Below are 16,899 nucleotides of genomic sequence, written 5' to 3' on the forward strand. Positions count from 1 at the left end.
CCCCACCAATTTGGATCGCTTGTTGTTCCCTTGTCCCTGGGTTTGTTATCCCCTCTTCTTCCCTTCCCCCCTCCTCCTCCTCTCCCATGTCCCCCCGGAACTGTCAGTCCCGTTGTTTTCTCCTCCAGCCCCTATAATTTTATATCCTTATGATCCATTTAAATTTGTTCTAGTTTGTAATATTCTCTGCCTTCTTGTCTTTGGAGACTTTATCAGTTTTACTTTGTTTTTCTTGTTGGTTAGTTTATTTTTTGATGTTTTTCTGTATATGAAATCCAGGATAGATAAATCTACAGAGACAGGAACTAGATTATTGGTTGCTCAGGGGCATGGCAGGGGAGGTTGGGGGAAATGGGGAGCTAATGATGGTGAGTTCAAGCATGAAGAACACGTTCTAAAATTGACTGTGCTGGTGATTGTCCAACTCTTCCTGCTGTGGTTGACTATTGAATTGCATGTCAAGAAAACTGTTGGGGGGAAAACTGAGTATGAGCAGATGTAAGAAACTCATTCATATTTTTATATTATGTTATAGTATAACCAGTAAATAAACTTTTAGTCTTTATCGGGTTATACTGGGGGCTACGTGGTATTACATGCTGTCTTCAAGCCAGCTCCCACTCGTGGCAGCCCTGTGCACGACAGAACAAAACCTTGTCTACAGGCTTCCTGGGACACACTCACTCCACAGCAAGGGAGAATAGGCTCAGCAAGGGGAAGAGGAGACCTCGGCGTTGATCAAACTTTTCACTCAGACTGGGGTGCCCTCCCTTCTCCCCCACTCAGACTCAGCCAGTTCCCTGCAGAGCCCCACCATCCATCCCTCTGCACCTCTTTCTTCCTCGAAAGGCATGGCATAAGACGGCGTATGTACAATCGTGGCATCACTCCCACCCTCACAGCCCTCAGCCTCCCCAGACTGCACTTGGGCTAACAAATAACCTTCCAGTCCCGACCAGATTGTGAAGTGTCGTTTCTGAACATCTGACACAACCGCTTTTAAAGGGGAGACATTCCTTCTGTGTCGGCCTGCTGAGTTAGCCTCTCTGTCTTAGACGTTTTTATTCTCCACCACCCCTGCACACAGTGCCTCCTAGGGAGCCCACCCAAAGACCAAATGAGTGCATCAGTCGGACTCGGTGCCGTGGGCTGGCAGTGGCTTCTTCCTCTTTTTTTTATTAACTCCATTGTGATTTGCGTGTGAAAGTTTACAGACCCAACTGGATTTCATCTAAGAAGTCACACACCTCTTGCTTTGTGACATTGATTGAAGCCCCCACGCTGGAGCTGCCCCTAGCCCCCTGCCTGTTTCCATCCTCCTTCATCCCTATCCTACCCTGCCTTCTGAACTCGCTCCCTGGCAAATGCTGCCCTTGGATCTCAGGTGGTTCAGTAACCCCCCTCCCTGGTGCTACTGCTCCGCTCATAGGAGGGGCTCCTGTTCCTAAGCCAATCACCAGACCTTTCTTACAAGGGGCATCTAGAGGAATGGGCACGTCTGGTCTTCCTGTTAGAGGGCAAGCACTTTATTTTACTTTTTATATAATAGCTTTATGAACATATCTTACATAATCCATTATATCTATTTCCATTCGATTCTGTTGTTCACGCCCACTGAGTGAGGTTATACAGTCATCATTGCTACCAGCTCCCCCTTCCACCTCTTCCTTCTCCCCTCCCTTCCCACACTCTTAGGGAACCATTACTCCTGTAACTATTTCTGAAGGGCTATCTATCTTGACTTTCATGTACCCCATAATCTTAAATATACAAATGAACATATGCAGACCTAACTTGATTAAGGAGGTAAACAGGTAAAAAACCATAATAGTAAGGGCAAGAAATATTTATGAACCCGAGAATATCAGTGCCAAACCCACCCTGCATTTATCATCCATTCCGTGTGGCCCTCCTGAGAGGGACGGGGCAACACTTTCTCTGTGGGTTCCCCAGGGACTCCTTCACATGCAGTGCTGTTGCTGGTGGGCCTGCTCTGACTCAAGGTGGCTTCATGCACTGCAGAAAGAAATGCTGCCCGGTTCTGCTCGATGCCCAGGATGGCTGATGGTCCACAGGGTTTCCATTGGCTGATTTTTGGAAGTTGATTGCCAGGCCTTTCTTCCTAGTCCATCTTAGTATGAAAGCTCTGCTGAAATCTGCTCAGCATCCTAGCAACACACAAGCCTCTACTGACAGAGAGGTGGTGGCTGCCCAGGAGGTGCCTTGACCAGGAATTGAACCCGGGTCTCCTACATGGAAGGTGAGAGTTCTACCACTGTGAACATTCTACCGCTGCCCGGACCTTACACCAAATAGGGCTTCAATCACAGTTCTGTGTCGTTCCAGCAGAATCAAATAACGTGACTTGGAGTTGGGGAACCTACCTAAGAACAAACATGTTCTAGGTTCTCGGGCTCTTTTGCCATGAAATAGAGGCTCAGTCTCAGCATGGACACGGGGTGGGTGGCCCATACCACACCCATCCTGTGCAGCAGTCTGGAGACTGGTAGAGGTATGAGTGTGTTCACACACCTATATGCATGTAATGAGGTCGTGAGCAGCCATATGGGTAGACAGATGGCTGGCCGAGGGCAGGAGTCCGGTTTCTATCCAGCTCCTCTCGACTCCTGCAGGTTTCTAGCTATGAGACCGGTGAGAACAGGCTGAGAAAAGGCGGGGTAACAAAAGGACACTGGATTTAAACAGTGGCTCTTGAGGTGTCAGAAAAAAGGGATTTCAACATTCACCAACATGGAAACCATCGTTGGCTCTAAGAGGCCTCCCCACTATTGAACCCAGTTGAACCCCCTCTGAGAGGTGCCTGAAACACACGAGAGAGTCAAAGGGCAAAACCCGCACTGAGAGAGAAATACAGACGATGTTGTGTACCTTTGTAACTGTGATTTTTGGTTTGTTCATTTTTCCAAGTAGACCTGTGTTTTCATCACCTAGGGTTGCCATGACAAAAATACCACAAATCGAGTGGCCTTAAAGCCCGTGAACGTCTTTTCTCACAGTTCTGGAGGCTATCGATGGGCGTTCGAGGCTCAGTGGGGCTGTTTGTTCTCTCTGCTCAAAGGGAAGGGCTTCCTGTCTTTTCCAGCTTCTCAGGCCTCTGGGGAGCTTCGGTTTGGCTTGTAGAGAAATGTGCTCTCCTCCCGTGGGTGCCTGTGTCCCTGCCTGTTCTCCTCCTTTGTAAAGCATCCCTCAGAAGGACACACCTGCCTACGCTGACGTGACACCGTTAGCTTCAGCGATGCCATCAAAAAGAACCCTAAGGTGCTCTGGACCCAAGCCATGGTCTTGTCTTTTTTTACACTTAATTTTTTTTTATAAATCATTTTATTGAGGGCTCTCACAGCTCTTTTAATAATCCACATCAGTTGTATCAAGCACATTTGTCCATATGTTGCCATCATCTTTTTCAAAATCTTTTCTTTCTACTTGAGCCCTTGGTATCAACTCCTCTTTTTTCCCTCCCTCCCCTCCCCTCCTACCCTCATGACCCCTTGATAAATTATAAATTATTAATTTTCATCTTTTACACCATCAACTGTCTCCATTCACCCACATTTCTGTTGTTTGTTCCCCCTTTCTCTCCCTTCTCCCCGACCTTCCCTCTTCCCTCCTGCTATCACTACTCCCATTACTGCTCCTGAGGGGTTTATCTGTCCTGGATTCTGTGTGTCGAGAGCTCTTATCTGTAGCGGTACACATGCTCCAGTCTAGCTGGATTTGTAAGGTAGAACTGGGGTCGTGATAGTTGGGGGGAGGAAGCATTAAAGAACTGGAGGAAAGTTGTATGTTTTGTCGGTGCTATCCTGCACCCTGACTGGCTTGTCCCTTCCTTGTGACCCTTCTTTGAGGGGGTGTCCAATTGTCTACAGATGGGCTTTGGGTCTCCACTCCAACCCCCCCCCCCCCAGTATTTTCAATCACCTCATAGGCATGTGAAAGTCGGACCTTGAATGACGAAGACATCAGAAGAATTGGTGCATTGGGATTATGACGTTGGTGATGAATCGTGAAAGGACCATAGACTGAAGGAACAAGCAAATCTGTCTTAAAGAAGGACAGCCCGGATGGTCCTTAGAAATGAGGCTCGGGAAACTTCGTCTCACGTACTTGGTCATGGTGTCAGGAGGGATCAGTCCCCAAAGAAGGACACCGTGCTTAGTAATGTGAAGGTCACTGAAATAGGGGAAGGCTCCCAATGAGGTGGGCATAGTGGTGCCAACAGTGAGCTCCAACCTAAGCAGCCCTGCGAGGACGGTGCAGCAGCAGGCAGTGTTTCTGTCTGTTGCACAGTCACGTTGAACCACAACAGACCCCATGACACCTAGCACCCAACAAGGAAAGCCCTGTTGCCCCAAACAGGCCACCCGCATCATCACTTCAATACTCAGGGCTCCAACCTGTCTTTTGGGGGGATGCAATTAACTCCCCCTCCCCCCCCAAATCCAACTCAGCAAGAATGACACTTCTATTTCCTGAAAACTTAACGTTTTGATGAATACAGATGGAAATCTCATGACAGCACATCAGTGACTCAGGAAGTCCAGGCTAAAATTGTCTGAAACATTTTTACAGCTAGGATTGTGGACTCGGTCGCGCTCCTCTTTGAGAAAATTTGGAGGCAGAAAGGACAGCTAAAAGGTTAGCGTAGGACAGAGTTTGTCTCGGCTTCAGTTACAGGGTGAACCCATTTGCACATTGCTCAAGTGCCCAACACAGCCTGGCTGCACAGCAAAGAAAGGCAGGGCAGCAAGGGCCACGAGGCAGGAAAGGGCTGGCTTAGGAGGCAAGACGGGGGACCGGCGTTGGGGAGAGACAGACATTGGCTTCTGGGACTCTCTCAACAGGCAACTTATTGGTAGTCCTAGGGATGTTTGTACATATTTATGTTTACTTATATGTTTATTACAGATATATACATGTATATTACAGATACATATCATATATGCACATTTATATTTCAGGAACATTTCCATGTGTGTTATCTGACGTAATTTAAAGGTTTCCAGAAGAAGGTTCGTCCCAATTTTCAAAACAAGAAAAGATAAAATAGAAGGTGACTTTCAGAAATGAAAAACTAGGAAGCTTAATTGTCCTTGAAAAAAAAGTCACGAGTCAGCTATTCAAGTAACAGTTTGAGCACTTAGAAAAGACCATAGTTTTAAAATTGATTGTACAACTCATCTTCAAAGGACTGAAGGATAGAGTTGTATGATATGTGAATTATATGCCCATAAGACTATGAAAAATAAAACAAAATAAGAAGAGGAAAACAGAAAGAGAGAAAGTCGTGATGCTAGGAGCTTAGCATTTGCTCATTTCAAATAAGCTGTGCCCAAAGCATTCCGGTGTCGTTTGTGCTTTTTTGTTTTGGATGAATTTTTACTGTGCAGTCAGTGTGTGTGTGTGTGATTATTGTTTCACAGAGTTATTAGATTAGAGGAGAATTTGGATGGTGAAAATAATTAATTGCTCAACTATTAGCCCCCAAATTGACAGTCCGATTACATCCAAAGGTGTCTCCTGACAACCCACTTCCTAATGTGCACAGCCTCGGGACCCTGGGGTGCAGGTTCCACTCTGATTCACACGGGTAAACGTTGGTCCGAAAATATTGCTGCTCTCTGAGGTCTGTGAGGATTGCTTTGGTGCTCTCCGGAAGTGCTCAACTATAACTGCAGGTTGGTGGTTCAAAACCATTAGCCCCTCCTCACGAGGAAGTTGGCGCTATCTGTAGAGGCACAACTGACAATGGTTTTGGCTTTCGGCATAACAGCTTTGGGGGTCCGGGTGATGCAATAGTACAATTCCCACCTTCCATGCAGGAGAGTCGGGCTTGATTCCTAGCCAATGCACCTCAAGTGCAGCCACCATGGCTGGTCATGGAGGGTTATATGTTGCCATGATGCTATGTGCATCAGGGCTGTATCCTCTCATTATACGTATTCAGTATAAGAATGAGACATTGGGTTGGAGAAAGGCTTCTTAACACAACCTTGCCCGATGAAAGTGAGGAGGACGTGAAGCACCTGCTGGTGAGGACCAAGGATTGCAGCCTTCCACACGGATTACAACTCAATAGAATGGAAGTAAAAATCCTCGCAACTGGACCAAGAGGTAACAGCATGATAAACAGAAAAGATGGAAAGGATTTCATCTTGTTTGGATCCACAATCAGAGCTTGTGGAAATAACAGCCAAGAAATCAAACAACACATCGCACTGGGTGAAATCTGCTGCACAAGACCTCTTTAATGGGTTGAAAACCAAGAATGTTATGTTGAGGACTGAGTTATGCTTGACCCAAGCCATGGTATTTGTAATTGCCCCATATGCACATGTAAGTTGGATATTGAATAAGGAAAATTGAATAACAGTATATGCATTTGAATTAAGGTGTTAGCGAAGAATCTTGAAAGTACCATGGAGAACAAACAGATCTCTCTTGGAAGAAGTACAGCCAGAATGCTCCTTAGAAGGAAGGATGGTGAGACATCCTCTCACCTACTTTGGACAAGTTTTCAGAAGAGCCGACCACGGGAAAGGACATCATGCTTGGTAAAGTACACGGGCTGTGTTAGTCTGGGCTGGCTAGAGAAACTAACCCAGGACACTCTTCTATATGTAACAGAATGCTGTATATCAAAGAGTAATTGTAGATTAAGAAAACATCCCAGCCCAGTCCAGTTCAAGGCCATAAGTCCGATATTAGCCCATATGCCTGATACCAGTGTATACATTATTCTTCAGACACAGCCATGCAAGGACACTGAATGCAGGAAGATCACAGGCCAGTGGATGGAAAGTCTTATGGATCCAGTGGCAGTGGGTCTCCACATGGTTCTTCCAGCTTCAGGGGCTTGTCAGCAGGAAGATGAAGCAGAGAGAACATGTGTCCTACCTCCAAGGAGGAAGACAGGAGTTCCCAGAATCCTCAGGAAAAGGCCATGCCCACAAAGAGGTCTCATTGGCTATGACCTGATTGACAGGCTAGACTCCACCCCTTTGTAAGTTGACATGAGAGTATGTAACTGCCATAGAGGCATTGAGAAAGAGGAAGACCTTGATTAAGATGGATTGACCATCTTTTTTTCTTAAACCATTTTATTGGGGGCTCATACAACTCTTTTTTTAAAAATAATTTTATTGGGGGCTTGTACAATGCTTACCACAATCCAAACATATATCCATTGTGTCCAGCATATTTGTACATTTGTTGCCATCATCATTCTCAAAACATTTGCTTTCTAATTGAACCCTTAATATCAGCTCCTCATTTTTCTCCCTCCCTCTGCATTCCCCCCTCCATTGTAAACCTTTGATAATTTATAAATTATTATTTTGTCATGTTTTAAACTGTCCGACGTCTCCCTTCACCCACTTTTCTGTTGTCCATCCCCCAAGGAGGAGATTATAAGTAGATCCTTGTAATCGGTTCCCCCTTTCCACCTCATCCTCCCTCCACCCTCCATATCGCCACTCTCACCACTGGTCCTGAAGGGATCATCTGTCCCAGATTCCCTGTGTTTCCAGTTCCTATCTGTACCAGCGTACATCCTCTGGTCTAGCCAGAGTTATAAGGTCGAGTTGCGATTATGATAGTGGTGGTGGTGGTGGTGGTGAAACATTTAAGAAGTAGAGGAAAGTTCTATGTTTCATCATTGCTACACTGTACCCTGCAAGGATCATCTTCTCCCTGCGACCCATCTGTAAGGGGATGTCCAGTTACCTACAGGTGGGCTTTGGGTCCCCACTCCGCACTCCCCCTCACTCACAATGATAAGTTTTTTTGTTCTTTGATGTCTGATACCTCATTCTTTCGACACCTCATGATCACACAGGCTGGTGTGCTTCTTCCACGTGGGCTTTGTTGTTTCTGAGCTAGATGGCCGCTTGTTTACCTTCAAGCCTTTAAGACCCTTATTTTTGGTATTCCCTGGGGACTTTGTTGCTCTGTACCCCTTGCTGTTTTGTTGCACACCTTTAGTGTTTTGCTTCAGTGGGATCAGATTGGGTGGACTTCCCACACTGTGTCTCCAGTGTTGTCCCCTGTAGGGATATGGGTCAGTGAGGGATGTCGTGTCTCATAGTGGGACCGCCATATGGTCTTCTCTGTGGATTGGCTGCTCTGAGTGGGAATATCATCATCAAGGCTTGGTGGGCCAGAATGTGCTCCACTCTCTCTTCCTCCCCCTTCATTTGCTCCTGTGTGTGTTCTAGCATATTGTTGACCAGTCTGAAGAAACCTTAGTGCATCTTCTCTTTCCTGCTCAACTTTATGGGATGCACCCATGGAATCTACCACCTTTTCTAACCTCTCAAGCATCCGTAGCCTCTGCCACTTGGCTTCCTGTTGTAGAGTGAGGAGCACATTCCTCTCTTTGAGCAGGACCCACCAGAGTTTATGTCAATCTTCATTACTTTTGTTCCGTACCTGCTGACTTGTCCATGAAGCCCCAGATTTTACTTTTTCTTGCCTCCAATTCTTGGGGTCATTGAAAAAAACTTTCTAATCCGTTTCTTGTCAGAGTGGTGTGAAGTAATCTGGTGGAAAAATGGGATATTTGGTGCAGTCTTCAATAACACACCAACTGCAAACCTACAACCTGGACTCGTATGGGCCTGAGAAGTCATTAGTGCTCTGGAAGCCTCAGGGTGGCAACAACCCCTACGCAAACAGCAGCCGAGCAGGAAGGGGCCATTTTTCACCTATTGAGGGTTTCTGCTCTTGTAAAGAGTTACAGTCTCAGAAACACACAGGGAGGGTGCTACCTTGTCCTTGACTGGCGGTTCTCAACCTGTGGGTCTCGACCCCTTTGGGTGGCCCGATTAACAACTGTGGCAAAATTACAGTTATGAAGTATCAAGGAAAATAATTTTATGGTTAGGGGTCACCACAACATGAGGAACTGTATTAAAGGGTCACGGCATTGGGAAGATGGAGAACCACTGCTCTAGACAGTTGCTATGAATCAGAATTAATTGGATGGTAGTGAATTTGGATTTTGGTTTGGCCTTGCCCAATCTTCTTTCCTCTAGTGCTACACATGCACGCACACGCGCACACACACAAACACACACGAGATAGTAGAATACATGCGGGGTTCATTGATGGGCGGAGAGAGAAATGGCTCAGTGAGCCTTGCCTTTCAAGTTCTCGGGTCTCTTGCTTTATGATGGTCAGACCAGGGTGTGGCTGCCTTAGCCAGTTCCCTGCTTCAGCTGGCAAGGCTCACTTCTGGCAAAACATCCCTGAGGAGAAGCCACACAGACCTACCCAGATGCAGCCCTGAGTGCTGGAGCAGCCGTGTGGAGACCCCTGCCAGCGCTGAGATGCTTACATGCTCACTGATTCGGCTTTCCTCCTGCAGTCAGCATCATTATATGTGTTTTGTGAGATGGAAGAGGACTTTGCAGATTGGTGTCAGACATATGGGCTAATGTTAGACTTCTGGACTTGGACAGCACTGGGTTGGGTTGCTTTTTAAAAAAAATCATTTTACTAGGGCTCATACAACTCTTATCACAATCCATACATACATCAATCGTGTAAAGCACATTTGTACATTCATTGCCTTCATCATTCTCAAAACATTTGCTCTCCATGGGATGCTTTCTATTTTTTTATATTTTGGGGATGCTTTCTTAATGTACAATGGCCCTTTATATAAAACTGTCTTATACATATGAGTTTCTGTGGATTTGTTTCCCTAGTTTACCTAGATTTACACACACAGACCCCCCCCCCCTGAGCTTCTCATTGTTTCTCTTTTGGGTGGTGGCAGGTGCATTTTATTGTAGTTAGAGTGAAAGTTTTTGGAGAAAATTAGTGTCTCATTCCAGAGTTTATACACATTGCATTTTGTGACATTAGTTGTGATTCCCTCAAGGTGACAATACTCTGTCCACTCACCCCCCCTCTCCGGGTTCCCAGCTTCCATTTGTCCATCAAAATGAATGAAGCAAATTTTGGAAAAGAAAATTGCAGCCGAGACAAGTCTTGACTTTAATGATACAATCCAGAGACCATCTCCTGGGCCATTGAAATCAAGGCAGGTCAGTTCCGAAGATGAAGGCAAATTCTGGGGGACCCAGAGATATAATCTTGATAGTTTTTCCTCAAAGGATATAGAATGACCATTGGGGCTTATTTAGAGAGAAGTTTTTAAGAAAACTGGAAACTGTGCTGGTCAGAAACTGTCCAGGAAAGTTGCACCCAGCGTTTTTACATCGTTGGGCTCATCCTTCAAGGGGGCCGAGACTGCCCCACACAGCAAGCACGCAGGAAAGGAGGTCTTACGAGACTGGGTCTGTTCTGCACCTGCCCACGGCTGTCGGACAGATCCAGACTCAGTGATCCTGGAGGACAGAGTAGAACTGCCCCATCGGGTTTCCAAGGCTGTAATATTTACAGACACAAGCTGCTTCGTTCTTCCCCCAGGAGGGGTCATGGGTTTGAACCATCGATTTTTTCAGTTAGGGACATCAAGGAAATGAAGTTCAAAATAAGTGAATCAATGAGAGCCAGATAGGAAGGCTGAGACCCTAGAACCATCAAATATAAACCCAGAGAAACTCACAACACATCGTGACCCTGAATAGGGCTGTTGAGGGGCTGTCAATCTTTATGGGAGCAGGCAGCCTCATCTTTTTCCCCACAAGTGGCTAGTGGCTTTGAACCACTGACCTTGTGGTTAGCAGTGCAAAGCTTACCTGACAGCTTTGATGAATTTGATGAATTCTCTCAAATGCATCCAGTCAGTGTGGTGAACTGCAAGACAACTGTGAGGTGATCTCGCCACCTGCTGGTCACTTAGCGCTAAGTCTGTGGCTATTGAGACGATTTTTTTTCCCTGGGTCAATATGAGAGAGGAAATGATTATTTTCCTCATAAATTTGTACATCCAATGTTTCCTAGCTCTCATATGCTCAGCAGGCACTATAAATATAATCAGCAATTGTAACTCACAAAATGGTTTCGAATCTCCACTGTGACGTATATTTGCCCGTATAGGATATTAGGGAAAACACAAGCTTGTCTTTCCAGCACTTTCCAACTCGAGTATGGAGTTGAAAGAAAGGATTTGAGACTTGGTCTTCTGAGTTCTCATCCCGAGTAATCACTCATGGGGCAGCCATGGGGAATCTACTTTATCCTTCTAAGCCTTGGTTTCCTCAGCTGGAAAAAATAAAGAAGTACAAACACGGTCTTCCAAAGGGGTTTGCCTGCTCCTGGGAGGAGTTCCTGGCTGGTGCAAATGGTACTGTGTTCATTTGCTCACCAAAAGGCTGGAGATCTGAGTCCCCTCAGCAGCACCTCGGAAGAAAGGCCTGGCAATTGACTTCCCAAAAAATCAACTGTGGAGCCCAGTCCTGCTCTGCCAGACCTGGCCCGCCACGAATCCGAGTTGATTTGATGACAACAGGTGGTGTTACGCCTAGGGCAGCCAGTGCCTGGGAGACCTCCCACAGGGTTTGAAGACACTTGTATTGTTTTAAGAGAAACCTCCCTTGTTCTCGTGTCTAAAAGTGACCTGCCTGAGAACTAGAGGGCTCGGTGGCAGCCTGGCTGTCAGTACCCCGTCCTCCTGCAGAATCACCGAGCTCTACTTGGCCTACTTTCACTGTTTCTGAAGTGCTCCGTCTTCTCTCACCTCCCCGCCCGAGGAAAGGACGCCTGGGGCCACACAGAGGAGCAAATGGACAGACACCAGAGGGCTTTGCAAAGCTCACGGGAAAATGGAAGGAAAAGATCATGGATGTGCTGAGAATGGGCATGGCAAATGATGTTCACGCAGGGCTCCTCTCCTAAGCCCTGGCCACCAGTAATTATTGGTGTCCCATGACAAAATAATAATTTATAATTATCAAGGGTTCAGGAGGAAGGGGGTAGGGAGGGAGGGGAAAAATGAGGAGCTGATACCAAGGGCTCAAGTCGAAAGCAAGCGTTTTGAGAATGATGAGGGCCATAAATGTACACATGTGCTTGACACAATGGATGTGTGTATGGATTGTGATAAAAGTTGTATGAGCCTCTGAGATAGTTTATTGTGCCAGCCTGGCTGATAAACACAAGTGGGATTAACTGAAGGGCAGAGAGATAAATGGCTTGGTGAGCCTTGCCTTTCTTGTCTCTTGCTCTGTGATCATCGGACCAGTATGCGGCTGCCTTGCTTGTTCTGTGCCTCAATTTAAAGGCTGCACTACCTGTGGGACGCCTAGCCTGTGGACTGTGTTGCTGTAAGTTGAGGTCCCTTTAAGACTTCTCTGGAGCTGGGGACTGGCGGTCGGTGACCTGCCTTGTGATTGGCTGCTGTGCCGACATAGCCTAGCTCTCTCTATAAATAGAGGAAGATCTGGCAGCAGACTGGACTTGAAGGACTGCTAGTCTCTCAACTTTCTCTCACGGACGTGAGTTGCACTGAGACATTTGTAGTGCTTTCTAATTTAATTGTTTATTTCTTGTATTATATATTTATCTGTATATGATTTAACAGTTCATTTCTTGTTATATATCTAATTATCTTTATAAATAACTATATTAAGTTATCAGCAATTTGGTTACAGCCCCCAATAAAATGATGAAAAAAAATTCTTGGTCGCCGTCTGTTGAAGTGTGTCATTTCCAGAATGTGATATAAATGGACTCATAGGAGGATAGGCATCGCTACAAAATCATAGAAACCTCAATTAATCAGAAATATCAATGTGTATCTCAACATAGCCACCTCCACGTCGGTCTGTTCATTTCTGAAGACATATTTCCACGGCTCGACTCCTTCCTTGAAGAATCCGAGCTCTTTGCAACATGATAACAGTTGTGGTGTACTTGAGGGGCTCAAATTGTGCCCCCCCCCCCCCCCCGTGTTCCTTTTCAATGTTGGTTGAGTATGGGAAACAAGAAGGAGTCTGAAGGGGAAGGTCAAGGTGGTAGGGTAGATGGGATAAGGTCTCCCACAAGACCCTCAGAGCACACAGCCTTTGACATCCCCCAAGAAGGAGCTGATATAGTCATGATGAAAACAAATTCCTTGGTGCCATTTTCTGGGCCTTTTTCTTACTAATGCGATTTTCAATTTCCTTCCTTTTCCCCTTCCTTCCTTCCTTTCTTTTTTCTTGTTACGTTTCGCAATTAATCTTCTATCAGTCAGTCACCAGAGCAAACTTGTTCATCACAAACAGAATGCTCAGGTCCAATCAATCAGCGTCTCTGACACCTTTCTGGGTCTATTCATTCGCAGAGGGGAGGAGAGACTGGAAGCAGATTCTCTCTATCATGCACATGCGATGCCACATCTTCATGTGCTATCCAGTGGAGTGACTCGCAGTGATAAGAAAGTTCCGGACGGGAAGATCCTGTCCTCGGCCTCTTTCGTTTCATTTCCTCGGCGGGAAGCCCTCGCTCTGAAACACCATGGCTCAGCTTCAGCGACTCCCACAGGGGGCTCTCGGCTCTCCTCGGCTTGCCCTCAATTTCCTGAAAACTTCCGAGTCTCTTGGCGAGGCATAGTGCTGCGGATCCCACCATGGTTCCTCAAGTGACTGTCCTTTCTGGAAGGAACTCTCCCAGCAGACCAAGCAAGAAGTGCGGCAGGAGAGGCGCAGGGGCTGTCCACAGGCGACACACCTGAGTGGGCATCTGGTGGGCAGGGACCCCGCCAGTCACTCCCACGCCTCAACAAAACCAGGGCTGCCGCAGATGTGGGGATGAGCGGTGAAACATTGAAGCCAGTTTCGATGTCAGGGGACGAGCTGTTGGATTTAATCAAGAAACTGAACAGCGACGACAGTGCCAGGTGGCCTCCTAGTTCAGAGCGGAAGGCCTGCAAGGCTGTTTCTCCAGACAAGGATGCCTCGGTGACTTCCGCGTAAGTAACATGGGCCAGGGGTGTTTGGACTAGTATCCCAGGTTACCTGCTACCCCCTGGGGGCTGTAGGAAATAATTAAACCAACTGGAATTCCCACCGTAGGGAAGAGTGCGGTTGTGGCTGGAAGGTCAAAAAACGCAGGCTGGTCCATTGCAAGGTTAGCGCACACGGATGGGGCCAAGCGCACCCCTCAGGTGATACCAGTGTCACGGTCTCTCATCGCACGCCCCCCACCCCACCCCACCCAAAGAGCCGGAGATTCTTGGAGATATCGTGGGGTCTGCTGCAGGCCTTCCGAAGCTGATCACAGCAGAAATGACCAAGGAAGGAGCAGCGATCATTGATGAGGACTAAATAGGGTTCAAGAGCCTATACCTGCCAGACCCAGTTTGGTTGGCGATGTGGGTTTCGAAGGAGTCAGGAGGAAAGGCAGGTGCATCACTCTGGATGCTGGGGGCACAGCCCCAGGAAGGACAGTGGCGATGCTAATGGAAAACACCGTCATCGCTGCCAAAAAGCTGCTAAAGCCTGGCGAGCAGGAAGTACGTGGAAGGAGTGTGGCGCAGTAGCCAACTAACTGCAGCTTCTGTGTCACCAACCAGAAGATAGCTCAAGAGGCAAAAGAGGTCGATAGTACTGAGATTGTGTGAAACGATGCTTCGTATTTATTGAGAGCTTCAGTGGGTGGATGTTTGCACAGATAACTGCAGTACCTGACAGGGGAGCGTTCCAGGGTCATGCTGGGTCTTAGGATCTAGCCAAGAGCCGCAGTTAGCTGAGTGATTAACACGGGGGACATTGTCTCATCGAGAATGGGCAGTTAACGCTGCCAAGCCAGGTCAGTAGTCAACATTGACCTTCCCAAGTACCACGGCAACCTGAGTTGGTACTTTAGATTTCCCACCCGCTGAGTTCAATTGGTCAAGCCAGAGGGAAAAAACTGTTGCTAGAGAAAATTAGGAAAAGATGACAAGGGAAGAAATGATAGTCATTGGGTAGCTTTAAAAAGGACCCTGATGTGTACAGTGATAACCACTGAATAGAATGGAATGGGTGGGAAAGAAGGACCGCTCCCTGCCGATCGCATCCCTCCGCTATCCTGCCGTGGGTTAGCCGTTGGTCACTTGGCACATGCTTACATCTCTAGTTTTAGGCATGGCACTGTCCGGTGATGTCTCCCATTTTAGCTTTCCAGAGCTTGATCAACTTACTCTTTTATAAATTATTCATGTGTCTTTGGCTTTTGCTGTATTTCTAAAGTTTATGGTTCCATTTTTATACTACTTGTGCTAGGCCAGGTTGACTCGAGAAACAACTCCAGTGATGCTCAAATATGTGTGTAAGAAAGAGCTTGATATCAAGAAGTGATTATATATCAAGAACACATCCCAGCCAAGCCCAACTCGAGTCCATAAGTCCGATACTAGTCCATCAGTCCTTCTTCAGACTCACACAGCCGCATGCAGTGATGCAGAGTGCAGGAAGGTCACAGGCTGCCGTGTGCAAAGTCAGGTGAATCCGAGGTCGGTGGAAGACATGGCAGGATGCCACAGCTCTCCGTGTGGCCAGCAGCAGGAAGTGAAGGCAGAGAGACAGGAGAGAGAGAGAGAGAGAGAGAGAGAGAGAGAGAGAGAGAGAGTCCAGTCTCTGGAGAGCTATATATCTCAGTCACATCTCTAAGAGGGGTTATCAAGCTGTGACCAGATTGACAGGCTAAACTCCACCCATATCCACCCAAGGCGCCTTGTTTGCTTGAAAAAACTATCACACTAATAAAGGGTATCTTTGTGGTTTCTTGGTTTATCTTGAAACCTTTTTTAAAACATTTTTATTGGAAAGTAATTTGCATATCATATAATTCTATAGTTGAAACCTGTTTTTGAAAAACAAGACTGATACAGTGTTGGGCTTGATAATCATTAGGCAGTGTGTCTTAACTATGCAACTTATCTTTCCACCACAGAATGGTCAGTAGCTGCCTGCTTTTCTCCAATGTACCCATTGGCCTACCTGAAAGGTTTTTAAGAGCTGAGTTAATAATTTAATTTAACCAGGATAAAAACCCAACTTCTTCTGAATAAGAGCCTATGATTGTCTTATATCCCTTGAGAAAAATCTATCCAGATGATCCCTTTGTGATCTCAAACAATAACATCCTTATCTTCTGAGCTGATTTCTCTGCGTTGAATTTAACTGGCCCAGCAGACCCTTTCAGAAGCCACGGGTATTAGACACCTCCCCCCCAATAGTTTTACTGGTATATTATTCACATACAATTCAGTCATTCAATCACATCATGAAGAGTTGTACAATCATCACCACGATCAATTTAGAACATTTTCTTCATTCTTGTACTAGTCGTTATTAACTCCCCATCTCCCTCCCAACTTCCCTGGCACACCCCCAAAGAACCATTAATCCAGTTACTGTCACTATAGATTTATCTATCTTGGATTTAATACAGAAAAACATAATAAAACAAACAAAACCTAACAAGAATAACAAAGTAAAACAGATAAGCATCTCAATCAAAAAGTAAACAGAAAAGACTAAAAACTAGAACAAATTTAAATGGATCATAAGGAAGATCAAATGACATGGTGCTACATTTTAACCTAATTGCATCTACAAAATTGGGTGTTTTCTTGAAGGCACACTAATGGGACTTAATACGAGCCCTGGTGGTGTCACCCACTGTGACACACGCATTGGACTGCTAACTGCAAAGTCAGCAGTTCAAAACCACCATTCGCTTCTCTGGAGAAAGATGAGGCTCTCTGCCCATAAAGAGTTAGGGTCTTGGAAACCCACAGGAGGGATTCTCCTTTGTGTAGAGGGTCCGATGGGGATAAGTTGGCATTTGAACAGGACTAGATAAACTGTATGACTGAGAGCTGCAGCCATCCCTGAGGGCAAAGCAGGTCTGAACCATTTTGTTTGGAATAAAATTGTGGTTGGAAACTCTAGTAACAATATGTTTGAATCTTTAAAACAAAAAACAATATGTTTAACGTAC

General features: G+C 46.2%; 2 pseudogenes; one reads left to right on the plus strand and one right to left on the minus strand.

The window, feature by feature from the left end:
* Positions 1-8,788, minus strand: part of LOC105979419 — an 11,189-nt pseudogene extending 2,401 nt beyond the window's left edge.
* Positions 8,789-10,083: 1,295 nt separating this feature from the next.
* On the plus strand, positions 10,084-14,452 carry LOC101662910 (annotated as a pseudogene).
* The last annotated feature ends 2,447 nt before the right edge of the window (positions 14,453-16,899 follow it).

This window comes from Echinops telfairi, unplaced genomic scaffold, assembly GCF_000313985.2.
Source record: "Echinops telfairi isolate 266 unplaced genomic scaffold, ASM31398v2 ScPeMD7_7469;HRSCAF=8507_0, whole genome shotgun sequence".
Taxonomy (NCBI): Eukaryota; Metazoa; Chordata; class Mammalia; order Afrosoricida; family Tenrecidae; genus Echinops; species Echinops telfairi.